At 34.5% G+C, this 15,121-nt stretch overlaps 1 protein-coding gene across 9 annotated transcripts in view; it reads right to left on the bottom strand.

Annotated features, from left to right (window-relative positions):
- The window catches only part of LOC128867594 (high affinity cAMP-specific and IBMX-insensitive 3',5'-cyclic phosphodiesterase 8), a 422,601-nt gene that overhangs the window by 406,273 nt on the left and 1,207 nt on the right, over positions 1-15,121 (bottom strand). The window contains exons 2-4 of one of the 9 annotated variants that reach the window (XM_054108968.1): positions 10,740-11,923; positions 10,317-10,484; positions 6,065-6,483 (exon numbers count right to left, since the gene is read on the bottom strand). The gene's annotated coding sequence lies outside the window, so the exon portion shown is untranslated. Of the gene's footprint in view, positions 1-6,064; positions 6,484-10,316; positions 10,485-10,739; positions 12,842-15,121 lie in introns of those variants that run through there. The other 8 variants (XM_054108971.1, XM_054108972.1, XM_054108974.1 and 5 more) reach the window with 8 other exon arrangements.

Genomic DNA, 15,121 nt, shown 5'->3' with positions numbered 1-15,121 from the left:
TGTCTCGAAGGAAGACTATGCCAAGAAAACTAAACTCGTTTTCATTATTTTTATTTTCATTTCATTCGAAATCATTCAATGTGCCAAGGATCAGTAACGAAAAAAAACAAAGCTCAGGAGAGCCTTCACAGAAATAAGCACGGATCGATAGATAATTGGCGTCATAGATCAAGGCAGAGGAATGTAAGATCCTCAGACAATCATGAAGTGGATGCAAGCCAAACGCATTGCAAGAACCATTGACAAATGTAGCGTTTCAAGCCAAACGCGTTTAACTAGACTGGGCACTGATTCGAGTACTCGCTGATCTCACGGTAATGACAAGTTATTTGCCTGTGAGAACAGCAGATCCGTAGTGCTGCATAGGTGAGACCCAGCATAGTTTGATAATTATGATCTCAGCTAATACAAGCCGCAGTAGAACCTTGTGGCCTGTTGCTTCGTAGACACCTACATGCATGCACACATACATACATACAGACAATGCTGTATTTGGTATTTTGAGTGATTTTTAAGTTATTCTTGAAACATATATTTCCAATAAGTAGGAATAATTATCTGTATACAACAGGCATGACTTGAATATCTTTAATTTGGTTCATCACGAAGTTTGCCAATATATTATACTTATTTCCTTTTTACAAGATTTTAAAAAATTACTTCCCAAACTTTTTACATCACTTTCAAATCTCTTCTGCATTTCAAACTTTTTACTCAGTCATTCAAAGCAGTTGAGCAGCCAGTAGGAAAAACTAAGCATTTTTGTGAAAACTTATACGGAGCTTCTGCTTTTTCGACATTGAGAAATATGAAAATATTTACTGAAATGAACCTAAGCGGGTTAGGGTGCCTGTTGTAAGAGGAGACTAAAATTCACACCGCCGCCTGTTAGTTATGAGCTTTAATCAACGCTTATAGGTTGAGCGAAATAGGTATAGAGTCCACAAAGAGGACACAATAGCTCTTTCAGGTTACAGTGCTATGTGCACTCATTACAATAATGATGATACTCAACGTATGAATCTATGGGAATTATTCATCTTTCTTTTAAACATCCGAAGGTTAATTTCCTTATAGTTTATAGACTACTAAGCCGTTCATCCTGGAACAAAATTTTGGTGGGTGTTTGTGTGCATGTCTGGAAACGCGCATATGTAAGTTTTAATGGGCTCATTAGGTGGCGTTGGGATCCAATTTGTTTTATACTCGAAACATAAGTTAACTACCTAACAAGAAAAGCTTTTAAAAAAGCGCTGCAAGGGGGCGCTGTGATCGGTTATTCTAAAATTCGTAATTTTTGCCAGATTTCGTTAATACTTTGAATATGTTGTTGTCGTTGTAGCAGCATAAACATTCCCCATACATGTACGGGAAATGCTGCTAGAACTGAAGTCGGCAACCTGGGCCCGCGACCCATTAGTTTCATACGAAATAATTATTTTATCAAAAAACAAAAAAAAATTAAAAATCGTTCTGGATCCGATTCTATCTCTCAGCCACTTGTATTCAAATTGTATCCAAATTATCAGTTAAAATGGATAAATCGATGTTTTGGAGATATTCAACTCCGATTCCATGAATTTCAATGATGATTTCGGTTAATTTTTGATAAATGTACGAACAATTTCGATGGATTTATCGGTAATTACTGATTTTGGGCAGCCCGTATGTTTATTGTTATTTATGTCCACACAACCAACTCTGAAACATTTAAACCACTCGTGAATTCTGGCACCAGTTAGACAATCATCGCCATAAACTTTTTTCAGCAATTCAAATGTTTCGGTAAAGGTTTTACCGATTTTAAAACAAAACTTGATATTAGCTCTTTCTTCGAAACTCATTTTTGTACCGATGGCACAAACACACTGACACTTTAGACGCAATAACTTCGCTTCTACTGAACCGAATGTTACCAAGCTTTCACTGGAAGTCGGCTATTGATGTAACTTCCAATGCACTAATCCATTGAAAAGGTGGTGCCATCAAAAACATTTTAATGACGTCAGTCTTTATATATACACATATTTACAATGATATTTACCTAGAATTAAAAGAACACAAAGCGTACATAGACGAAGTCCGTTAATTATTTTATCTACTCACATAAGAAAGTATAAAAATGGCATTCAAATTAAGATAGATAGGTTTAAACCAGGGGCGACTAAGTATGAATTGAATTGTTGTGCTTTAGGGATATACGGACCATTTTTGTTAGACCAACCATTTTTTGCTTTTGATTGAAGAAACCTTTGAGTGCCACTTAGTAAATGTCTTATAATTTTTATCTTCTTAAACCTCTTTTTTGTAGTTATATATACTTTTTGTAATCTTAGCATGTAGATGCCCTAATTTTAGCCAAATATAAAGAAAACGAGCGTTAATGCGAACTTCTTCTATGTCTTTCCCTACAGGGTCTACACAAAACGGTTTGCATCTAAAAGTATTAGGAAAATTTAACTTTTCCACTGTCCAAAACAGCTCAATACTGCTGAAGTTTATCCTAATACTTTTCACAACATTACGTGTTCTGACGTCAGTAACTGGGAGCGTTCTGAGCGTGACGGGTAATACGAGTGTGCTTGCTGCTTAGTGATAAATGCAACTTTGCCATTATTAGGACATCAAACCGCACTTTTCGCAGGGTGTACTAACAACCAAACAAACAAAATTTGGTCGGAAGAAGATTATCTTTATAATAAAGCAGAGTATGCACAGTGATGTCGGAATATAGGTATAACAATTGTTTAGTTAGCAGGGAAGAATGTCATTGTTATTGCCGCTAAGGATAACGGTAAGTATGTTTTCTTTGTTAACTAAATGCAATAATGCAGAATAATTTGATCAGAGAAATGAATTATTCACTCAGAAAGGATGCAGTAAATCAATAGTTAAAGCGTTGAATTCTAGGTAGCTTAGGTTAGGTTATTAGGCTGAAGTATGAAGCTCACTTGGGCAGGTACGGCAGCCCTTAAAACTTAGCGTTTAAGCAGACCATTTTGTAAAGAGGAAAAGTAAAAGACATCATTCGATAATGCACGGGAAAACCGGCACGGCTGGCAAGTTTGGTGCGGATAAATATTTTGACATGATTATTTTTAGCTACATGATTATTTTAACTACAAAAATGTTTTGTCATGGAACGTAGCATTTTGCAAAGAATGCAGCATTACAGCAAGAACAACAAAGTCGCATATTTTATTGTTACTTAAATTAACAAAGTAAACAAAATATGACACTTTAGAAAACACATAAAACAAAAAAAAAACAATCAGCTGCTCTACTGCTACTATCCATTGAAATGCCTTGGATACGAGTAAATAAGAAACCACCCGTTGTGACACCATTAAACGACAAAGGGCAGACAAATGAATGGAGCAAAGAGATAATCGAGAGATGAAGATTAAGAATTGCGGAAAGAAAATGTTACATGGCAAAAGGAAAACTCTGTTGGATTACTAAGCTTTGTCTGACTACGCTATGGGCATCTTTTTGGATATAGAGGGGCTTTTGACAATGCCACTTTCGACAGTAAATGCAGCTCTGCCAGCAGACATGGTGTAGACCGGGTGCTGGTGAATGGGTCTCGTTCAATGCTCGCCCAAAGAATCGTCACGGTGCGGGCGGAGGAGGATCTGCTGATGTCGTCCGGGGTTAATAGAGGCTGCCCCCAAGGTGGTGTGATTGATTGTGTATTCATTGATCTGGTGCATGGTGATCGATCCTCTACTCACCACCTTGAATGGTGCTGGAGTCTATACACAAGCATACGCGGACGACGTTGCCTGTTTAATAATGGGCCCTTCGTTTATGAACATCTGTAGAAAAATACAGAAAACACTGGATATGATTGACACTTGGTGCTGTGCGAATGGGCTATCGGCAAACCCCATCAAAACTGGTATTGTCCTCTTTATCAGAAGTAGGAAACTTGATGGACTCGATCTGCCTAAGCTAAAAGGAGTTACAATCCAGCTATCCAAAGAAATCAAAATCAGGAGGACCTTATTGAGACTACAACGCACTGTGGCCATCTGTTACACCGGAGCTTTTCCGACTACTTCAGGCCCGGCAATAGATGCTCTGATTGGCTTGCCACCACTTGAAGCTTTCATCCAAGTAGAGGCCTTGAAGGCCATCAGCAGGCTGAAACATAATTGCAACTGGTGCGGCCCCTGTCCGGCATTGGAAAACAGAGAAGGCATGGACGTCGCTCCAACGATTCTCTCCATGCCCCTTGACTCCATGCCATCAAGAGTCGTACTTGAAAAGAGAAACAGTGTAGTGCTGCCAGAGGCTCAGTTGTGGTCAAATTCTGAAAATAAGCCCGGCAAACACTGCTTTCGCATTTTCACGGATAGCTCTAGGACCGGGCAAGGCTCCGGCTCTGGGGTCTACGTGGAATTCAGCAGGTCAAAACTACACTTTGCTCTTGGAATGCATGCATCTGTGTTTCAAGCGGAGCTGTATGCAGCTCAAGAAGCGATGAACTTTGTTGTAGAAAAGCGATAGAGAGGCAGATCTATATGTGTCTGCAGCGACAGCCAAGCTACGCTCATGGCCTTAGACAGTACCCCAACCACATCAGGGGTAGTCGAGTCATGTACATCTAGGCTGTATCATGTCAATAGATATAACAAGCTGATGTTAACATGGGTCCCAGGACACGTGGGTATCGTGGGAAACGAGACTTCCGACTCCTTAGTTAAGATGGGCTCTGAGGCCGATTTCTTTGGCCACCCCCTTCTGCGGCCATCAAAGCCACGGTTAGCAAATGGGTTACTACAACCCACCAGCGAGCTTGGCTGGCTGAGAGAGACTGCAGATGGACTAAACTGATGTTACCTGTCATGTCCGTTCGACTGTCGCAAACCCTCCTGTCATTAAGCAGAAGGGAGTGCAGACAGCTGGTTGGACTGATGACGAGCCACTTTCTGTGGGCGAAGCACATGGAATTGGTGGGCATCTCAGACAGTGTACGCTGCCCAGGTTGTGAAGAGGAGGATGAGACGGCGGACCACTTCCTGTGCGTCTGCCCCGCCTTCGCTCGAATCAGGTTTGAGGTCTTTGGCACTAATGAAAAAAAAAGCTTTGTCGGAATTATTAATGCAAAAAATAAGAAGAAACTCTGAAGGAGTGTTTTTAAAAATTGAAAAAAAAAATTGTTTCCCAAAATATAAAAAACAAAAATTTAAAAAAAACTTAAAAATTTAAATTAAAAAAATGTTTTCTAACATTTTATCCTAATAAGCAACAAGTTTAAAAAACTCCATACTAAAATTTTCCATTTTGAAAAGATATCAAAATTAATATATAAATTTTTTTTTTAATTTTTTTCAGATTACTACTTATTATAACTCAAGCCTACAAATATATAAATTTTCAGAAAAGCTTAAGGCCACGTACAAAAATACTTGGATCACTTGGCATGTTGTCGCTCATCTGTTATTATAAAAATTGTGCGATAGGCAGATTTGAATTTGAACCTTGCCTTTGTAGCTGTCCATACGAAGAAAAGTTTTTGCGCCAGTGCTCTGCCTTAGCTAAAAATAGACTTTCTACTCTAGGAGAGCAATTTGTCAGTTGTAATAACTGGAAGCTTCCCCAATATTTTAGTAGAAACTAGAGATATTCTAAAGCTAACGCTAAACCCAAATTGGTTTTAGTAAAGATTTCATAGTAATTTTGCCACAATGCCTAACTTTATCCCTCTACGAAACAGTAGTTTTACCAAACCTATCCTAGACATTTACCTGGGTGCTATGCTGGGAAGTACTGCCCCACACAAACATGGTTTCGCATCACGCATTTGCAGAGCAGAACAACGTTTCTTACGCAAATTAAAAAAAAAATATGTGTCCATGAGGATGTTTTTTTTTTAATAAGACATTTTTAAATTTTTTAATTCAAAAATTAAAAAGTATAAAAAAAAATTTTAATTTAAAAACAATTTTTTGCATATAAAAAAGATTACTATGATATTTTAAAAAATAGTTCTATTAGCAAAGGTTTAAATCTGAATTATGCTAACAATTTTTTTGTAATTGTAATATTTTTCACTCACCTGCCTTTTCAGTCACTTTAAAGTGTGTCTGTTGCAAAATGTTGCATTATAAAAATATTTGCCAACAATTTTCACAATAAATTCGAGTAATTGCACATAAATGCATGCATATATCTAGCAATGTGCGAATATTTCAATAGAAATATTTCGAAACGGTTTCAATAGAAATTTTGTATAAATTTTTCTCTTACTAATTTATACAATTTTTCGAATATGCACTTTCACTGTAATTTTTTATGTATTTTTTTATTTACACATTTGTCCGAGAAAATAATTTGTATATGCAGTTATTTTTAAATACTTTGCATTTATGTATTTATTTCACCTTTGCAGCGATTCACAGGAATTTTTAACAAATTATTAATCTTGCCTTCTGGTGCTTAGAAGAATTTGTTATTATTTTACTAGCTTCAAAAACCCTTTTTAACGAAAAGAAGTTATTTTGATTAATTTAAAATTAATTTTTTTTATTCTGCGGTAAATTAGCAGAATTTATTAGTTTACTTATTTAGGTTTGGTTATTTATTTGTGTATAAATTTATTTTTTATATTGCCTTAACTCATTAAAATATGACAATCACATACGCTTTATAGTTCACTTATTTATTTTTCTTAAGCTTTTTGCGTTCAGAAATGTTTGGTGGACATTTTTTTTAATAATTTTGAAATATATCAATGGAATTTTTTAATAATAATAATTTACTTTAATTGTTCAAAAGAAGGTTTTAACTTCTAATTATTCTAGTTTTTCTATAATTCAATTAGTATTTCCTGCGTATTTGACTATCTTTTCATGCCAATAAAAAAAATAATACTTGCAAATTTTAAATTTACGTGTTAGGTCTAATAAAATAATAATAATTTAGTTATTTAGTTTTATGAGCTAAACTATTTTAGATATATACCGCAGAGATAGTTTTTTAATAATCTTGAAATATAAGATTTAAGCTCCGAATGATACACTGGTTGCACACAGCAGTAATTAGACCAATTCTCTACTACGGTATTGCAATATGGTGGAATGCCCTGGAGAGGTGCGTGAACATTAAAAGAGTTGACAGGGTCCAAAGATTTGCTTCTGTTCTTATAACCGGTGCAATGTCAACTACAGCATCGAAAGCACTATATGTGATATTAAATTTCCATCCGGTAAATGAAAAAATAAATATATATAATATTATATACATATATACTAAATGGCCAAAATTGGAGAACATTAACTGGTTTCAGCCTGGCACTATAGAGATTTTCTTATAGCAGAGTTCAATTATTAATTAATTTAAGAGCTGTGACAGACAACATCGTTATTACCACAAACATTTTTATTTACTTTAGTATATTAAATGAATCAATTTATGAATCAAATCAATTGTTAACCATAATTTTTTAGAAATTAAATAAAGAATTACCTACTACTACCTACTATACATTAAATTTATTTTGCCTGTGTGTTATTTGTTTTGGTTTTAATTTATTTCATTATAATTATTTATTTCATTTATTTAGTTTTTTAATTTTTTATTTGTTAATTATATTAGTTAGTTAATTTTTTATCAACTACATTATTAATGTTTTATACTATAGTTTATATAATTGTATAGAAATGTGGTATAATTTTTTTAATTTTTTTATTTATTCTTTTTTTATTTATTCATGTTTTTATTTATTAATTTATTTTTGCTTATATCTATTTACTTGGTTGGGTTGGTTGGTTTAAGGGTGACCCCGCATCGGAGTGCCACATAGACCGCAAGTTGGGTCCGTTGTGTTGCCCTAGAGCTCATTATGTTGCATGATTTCCCTCCCTTACCGAGATTTTTATTGTAGATTTTGGTCAAAGGTATTAATTCGTTTCGAGAATTTGATGAGAGATTCGATTTTCAGGTTCGAGAGTACTGAAAGATTGTCAATTGTTGCAGAGCCTAGAAGAGCGAGTCGACTTCTGGCTAGACCGGGACAACTGCACAGCAAATGCCTGCTCGATACTTCCTCATCTTCGTCCTCGCAGTATCTGCACAGGTCGTTTTGAGGCACCCCGAGCCGACGTGCGTGAGTACCCAAAAGGCAGTGGCCGGTGATGAGAGATATTATATGCCTTAGTTCGTGTTTTGAAAGACTTATAAGAGTTTTTGTCTGTTTCAGATTGTAGGATGGCCAGATTTGTCTGGTCGTAACGCAAGTAGTTTCCACTCGCCACCTCCGATCAGTAATGCTGTGAAATTCTCGATCAATGATCATTTTACATGATGAGAGCGGAATGTGGATTGTGGGTAAGTTATTAACATTTGATTGCGCAACTCCAGCTCTTGCGAGCTCATCAGCTTTGCAGTTACCTTCGAATCCACTGTGACCCGGTATCCAGATAACTTGGACAGAATTCTGAACACTTATTTCGTTAAGAGATACCTATTTACTTACTTTTTCAAAAATTTGTTTAGTTTATGTTTTATTTATTTTCCTTGATTGTTTACTTAATTTATTTTAATTATTTTAGTTACTTTATTTATAAATTATATTTATTTATTTAGTTTTTTATTTATTCACTCTTTTGTTTATTTATTTATTTTATTCACTTTTTTGTTCATTTATTTTATCTATTTATTTACTTTTTAATAATTTATTTATTTCCTTTATTTTCTTTGCATCTCTCCACATATTGAACTGTTTATTTTCAGATTTTTACTTTATTTAATTATTGTTTTTTGTTTTGTGTATTCCAATTTTGCAATTTTTCTTTATTATAATGTTTTTATATATCTATTGACTTTTTCATATATTTATTTACTTACTTTTGAAGAATATATACATATGTTTCTTTATTTATTTTATTTCAGCGTTTATTTCTTTTGTTTGATTCATTTTTTTTAGTTACTTTATTAACATATTCTATTTATTTAGTTTATTAATTTTATTTCTTCATTTCTTTATTTATTTTTTTATTTTTCATTTTAATTGTTTATTTAATCCTTTAATAATTTAATTTATTTTTCACTAACTAGACTATATTTTTACTTATATATTTTATTCATTAAATAGTTTTAATAAATAACATATTTGTATTATTTTATTTGCCTATCTGCCAACATATTTAATTGTTTATTTTGCTATTGTTTATTTATTTAATTATTTTATTCGCAATTTTTTTTTGTTTATTACTTTTTCACATTTTTCAATTTATTAATTTAGTTTTTATGTTATTCATTTCTTTGTTTTATTTATGATTTATTTATTTATTTTTTGTTTAGTTTATTTATTATGTATATATATATATATCGATGGTTTTCGAGAAAAGCGACACAACTCAAAATTAACTCAAAATTCGAAGTTTGCCGTTAAAAGCAAAAATCAACTACAGAGTTTATATATTTGTATCTGGAAAAGCGTCATAAGCGAATCTTGAAGCAATTCTGAGAGATGGCGTTAGTGTCGTTTTTTCAGGTGATCGAATTGGCGCGTCACTTATCTAGAAAACTGACCCAACTCAGTATTTTTTATTTTTGAATTATGTCACTTTTCTCGAAAACCATCGATATATATATAATTCGCGCCTACACCCTTTTTGGGTGTTTGGCCGTGCTCCTCTTCCTATTTGTGGTGTGCGTCTTGATGTTGTTCCACAAAATGGAGGGACCTACTGTTTCAAGCCGACTCCGAACAGCAGATATTTTTATGAGGAGCTTTTTCGTGGCAGAAATACACTCGGAGGTTTGCCATTGCTTGCCGAGGGGCGACCGCTATTAGAAAAATGTTTTTCTTAAGTTTGGTGTTTCACCGAGATTCGAACCTACGTTCTCTCTGTGAATTCCGAATGGTAGTCACGCAGCAACGAATTCGGCTACGGTGACCGCCAACTAACTATTATTTTTTTGTTTTTTATATTATTTCTTTACTTAATCTTTTAATAATTTTATTATTTTATTTATTTTTTTTTTGATTTGTTTATTTACTTATTTTATCTGCATATTATATTAATTTAATACTTTATTTATTCAAATTTTTATTTATTTATTTATTTTTTATTGTATGCATTTACTCACTTTTTTAATAATTTATATATTTCCTTTATTTGTTTGCTTATCTGTCAACATATTTAAGTGTTTATTTTAGTATTTCGGTTTTTATTTAATTATTTTTTGCGTTAATTTTGCACTTTTTAATTTTGCTTTTCATTATTTATTAACTTAATTGTTGATATTTATTTATGAATACTTTTTCTAAATTTATTAATTTATTTTTTATATCGTTTACTTACTTTTTTAATAATTTCTGTTTTTGCTTATTCACTACTATTGTATAATATATTAATTCGTTTATTTATTATTTATTTTCACTATTCACTTCTTCACCTGCTTCACTTAATAGTTATTTTTTATGCATGTGGGCATATTTTTATATATTTCGAGTTATTTTGAAGTCTAAGCTGTGGTAATTAAAAACAAAATTTTAAAATATTTGTTGCACTTCATATTAGATTTATATTTCCAGGTAAATTTTAAGGTGATATATTTTCATTATACTAGTTTTCATATTAAGCTGTGACAAAAAATATTTCAATCGAAAAAACATCTAAAATACATTTCATATAGTGTTTAAATTTAATAAAAAAGTATATTATAGTTGTAATTTCTTATATAAAACACTTCACAACAATTTTCATGTAATTTCACTAACTTACTGCATTATTTGATTAAATTTCCATTCATAATTATTTTCTATGGCATTCCTTAGTTCATATATATTAATTGTTTTTTTTTAATTCTTTGTTTTTACTTCATTTTATTTTTTATTCTTAATTTTTGTTTTCGTTTTGGTTATTTGGTTATTCTAGCTGCTACTCATTTATTCCCTTCATCAGCTCTGCATTTGCCAGTCACATTTTTCTGCAATTAAACTACTTCTTTTGGTTGCACCTGTTGATTTCTCATATTTCTGTTTTGTTTTTGTTTAGGTGCTTATTTGTTTAAGCACGTATGCGCACAAAACAGTTGTTTTTCTTTACATTTGAATTACATTTATTAATAATTTTTTATTTTAATTTTTGTTTTATTTTTTTGCTGTTAAAAAATAATTTTTGTGTTGTGTTGTTATTTGTTATTTCTTATGCACTGCACTGTATCAGTCACAAACTCAAGCCTGCCGTTTTGTTTTGGTCTGCGGTTCAATTAAAACTTTTGGTTTTTTTTTTTTTGTTTCACTCGAAACAATTAAAGTCACAAATTAATTTATTGCACTTGAACAACTGCACATCAAATCACGAGTGTGAGAGGCGCACAGATTCAGTATATTGAAGAAGAAGAGTGGCAGAGCGTAAGGGAACGCATTGCTCTTGCGCTACAAGCACACAAATGCTCTCAGCAGTGTGCAAACAGCTAAATACAAAACGCAAAAAAGTGTCTCAGCAAATGCATAAATATTTTCTTAGCGGCACAAGCTCACTATACGTACACACACATACACATATATGTGTGTCTACGAATGTATGTGTGGCTGCTCATTTCTTCAATACGACTTCCCAACTGTTTTCAGATACATTTTTGTGTAATTATTTTTGCCTGCTTTTGATGGATAAATTTTTGGTATCACTGTTGATGTTATTTAAGTAAAACACAGTGTGGTTAAGAAATCTGCACACACAAACACACTCTTTCACCACAAAACCGCATATTTACAGTCTAAATGGCCGCAATAATATCTTTTATTAAAACAATTTTCTTTAACAATATTTTTTTCATCTGTTGAACGACGACTTTCGACTACGACAACCACGATGACCACGACACTTGTGAGTTATTCAACTCAAACGCTTTAACACGCTCAGCTGTGCTGCTATTGCCGGTCGCTGGCGCTGCTAAGAAGAAACTGAAACACAAAAGATAACACAAGCGAAAAAAACAATTTCAAAGAAAACAAAAACAAAAACTTAAAATGAAATTAAAAAAAAAACAAACTAACATTATTACAGACATCCATGTATAATACATTTGTATGTGAAGGCAACAAAAACAAAAAACAAATATAGGCGTTCGATGATACAAGGAGAATAGCAAACGCGGCAACAACAATAAAATAAACAGTCGCACGATAACAACAAAAACAGAAAAAAGTGTTAGCAATGCTTCTGTGCGCTTTACAGCAGCAACTTTGAGACGACGGCGCAACCACATCGGCGACGTCAGTGAGCGCCTCCGGCGCAATGCAACGCCGACAACGAGCTCCGTGCCTAATGCGCGAGGTGGTGATCGTGGTGGTACGAGTATTTGTGAGACGAAGGTGTGACGTACGCGAAGCTCGCGTGTTTATTTATTACAAAACCGCACTTGCAGTGAACGATACGCTTTGGAATACACGAATAACAACGGCGCGTTCAGATATGTGCACAGAGTTACATACATTCCATACATACATAGGCCTATACACCGATGCTTACATTCAGTGTGCATGTGTACATATGTATGCAGAATGCTTTGTCTAGAGAGATATACTAGTGTAGGCGCTAGTTAGATACTTTCGATGGAACGTGATTTCGTGATTTCGCGTGCGCGGCAAGTACTGGTGGCGCAAAAGATTAGCTAAGACGAGACGTTGAGGGTTGTGGGCAGATGTTCGTTCATTGGTATTTCGGCTCCACGTTAGCAGTCGAAGGCGTTGCGGGAGCATAGGAATGGGACTGTCCTTAAAAATAGGAGTGACTTAAAAATTCCCATAAATAGCACAGAATCTGCTTCAGCTGATGTTACAGGGAGTAAGCCCGAATGGGGAAAATGGGGAATTTTTCAGTTGAAGCTGAATTCTACGCGCTTCCCTACTCGTATATTATATGCGCTAGGTCAGCAGCTAATTTCTTTACAATTTTATCTGGTATTTCGACACCAACAGCTATTGAGAGCACTCAGAGAGGCAGCAGAACATCAATATTTCTTAATTTTCAAAATTTATTTCCAGTATTACGCAGCAGTCCAAAGTATACGTATTGTAAATCCCTTATCAAACTGCCGACTACCCTAATAACGCGAATTGCCACATCTGGGGTCGGAAAAACCACGCACATGAATGTCGAGGAGTGAATGTATGTGCAGACAATTTCACTGTCAGTTTTAGTTACAGACCCATAAGTAGCAATCTGCAGTCACATTTCTAGAATAAGACCTCATCAGAAGTTCATGGCTTACGGTAGTTAGGGAAGATTTTTATTTCCTTAGCTCTAGAAGTTCATACATCGAATGCGCTTTGACCTCAGATACCATATGTATAACAACTGAGCTCTATTTATTCGAGATTGAATTCGATTGCCGTAATAGTTGTAGCAGCTTATCGAACCCAACTTGTATCGGTTGGCCTATTTGTAGTGATGGTCGATACAACCCAAAGATGAGCGCGAACGATGAGTTGTTTCTACGGAGCGGTCCAGTCCAAGAGAATAACTATGTTGGACGACTGGGCTTTAGAGGACTAATGAAGAGGAAAATCAGGCCACGCTCATTTTTACTAGGCTTTTATTACTTCTGATAAATTTGTAGCAATAAATTTAGAAATCTGACTCACGAACATCCTGTTGTGCAGTTTTTTTTTGCACAGAAAGCCTTTAAGTTCAAGACTCTTAAAAAGGCATATTCAACCACGATGTTCCTCTTCCTATTTGAAGTGTGCGTTTGACGTTACATCACAAATGCAGGAACTTACAGTTTCGTGGCGCCTACGGCCTTTTCGTGCGAGAATTATAGAGGTTTACTATGGTCTACCGGGGGATGACTGCTATTAGAAAAAAAACTTTCTATTATTTCTATGTTTTAAGTCACGCACACACCACGAAATATTCCATTTTATAAGCTAAGTACTTTAGATTCAAGAAGTCAATCACGAGACCCAGATTAACAATTAGGATTCGATGTGCAAAACCCTACCCTCTTATCCAACGAGATGCTGAACTTTATGTTATCCCCAAGTTAATGTGGCTTTGAGCTCACCATACACGTACAAGTGTTTAGAGTGACCCTTTGTGGAACTTTGCATCAGAAAGTTGCACTGTAATTGTCTACTTCACAAGCTTCTGAGTGACTTAACAAATTAAACCACTAGCGCATTTTTCTCTTCAGAACGTGCGTCACTCCGTGAAATTATGCTGCTGGTTTAAAGGTCTAAACTCACTGAACTGCAGATTGCATTTGCAAATTTATATTCCTCCATCCGCGTATAAAAGTAGTTCCTGGCGCCGAAACCCAACCTTAATTCAAGTTTCTACCGTAATATCACATCCGCATCCTCTTCATAGTTTATCGAGAGACTACGATCTACACTTTTTGGTTCGTACTTCAGCAACACTGCTGAAAAGTTGTCAGGGGTAGCGTTTCTTCAATAAAACTGAAATCGTTATCGCTCAAAATCTCTATTTAGTTTCTCCTTTCCGCTTTCTCACCGTATTGCAATCGATTTTTACATCCTAAACATAAAAAATAACCTTAACCTAACCCATACTCATCTAAACTTCTTGAGGATTTACCTGATACTTCTACAGCTTGCCTACTGAAAAGACTAAGGAAGAGCTGATGCACAAATTTGCTGCACTTTGTTAGCATGAGTCGAACCCACAAAGCAAAAAATTTGTTCATCCAACTCGTCGAGTTGAGACGGTGAACGGTAACTCGCTTTAAAGCCATCGACTAGTCAGTAAAGGATTCAATAACCACCAGCGAACATTAATATACCGTTAACCAATAGTATGGCAAGGTGATATCAGTTCAACCTGCAAATTAACGAAATACGAATATTGAGTTCAAAGCAGCGAAAACTTCTATCAAATTTTTGACAAACCATAGAGGAATGTCTGAGTTTGAACTTAGTAGTGGAAGCATTCTTTGGATGCTTTTAATTATGTTTGCACATCTCAAGAAAACTCTGAATAAATGTAACAGGTTTTCCATAACTCTTTTCAAAGCACTTTCGGTAAGGAATAAATTGTAAAAGTTCACTTGACAAGCAACGGACACACAATTCGTTGTCGCCAAGCAAACGGTCAGGCGATCACCACAAGCCAAAGACACCTGGCTGTATAACTGGAAG

The sequence above is a fragment of the Anastrepha ludens genome, chromosome 6 (assembly GCF_028408465.1).
Source record: "Anastrepha ludens isolate Willacy chromosome 6, idAnaLude1.1, whole genome shotgun sequence".
In the NCBI taxonomy this organism is placed as follows: domain Eukaryota; kingdom Metazoa; phylum Arthropoda; class Insecta; order Diptera; family Tephritidae; genus Anastrepha; species Anastrepha ludens.
Note: the sequence above shows the minus strand (reverse complement) of the source record. Positions and strands in the feature narration are given on the sequence as shown.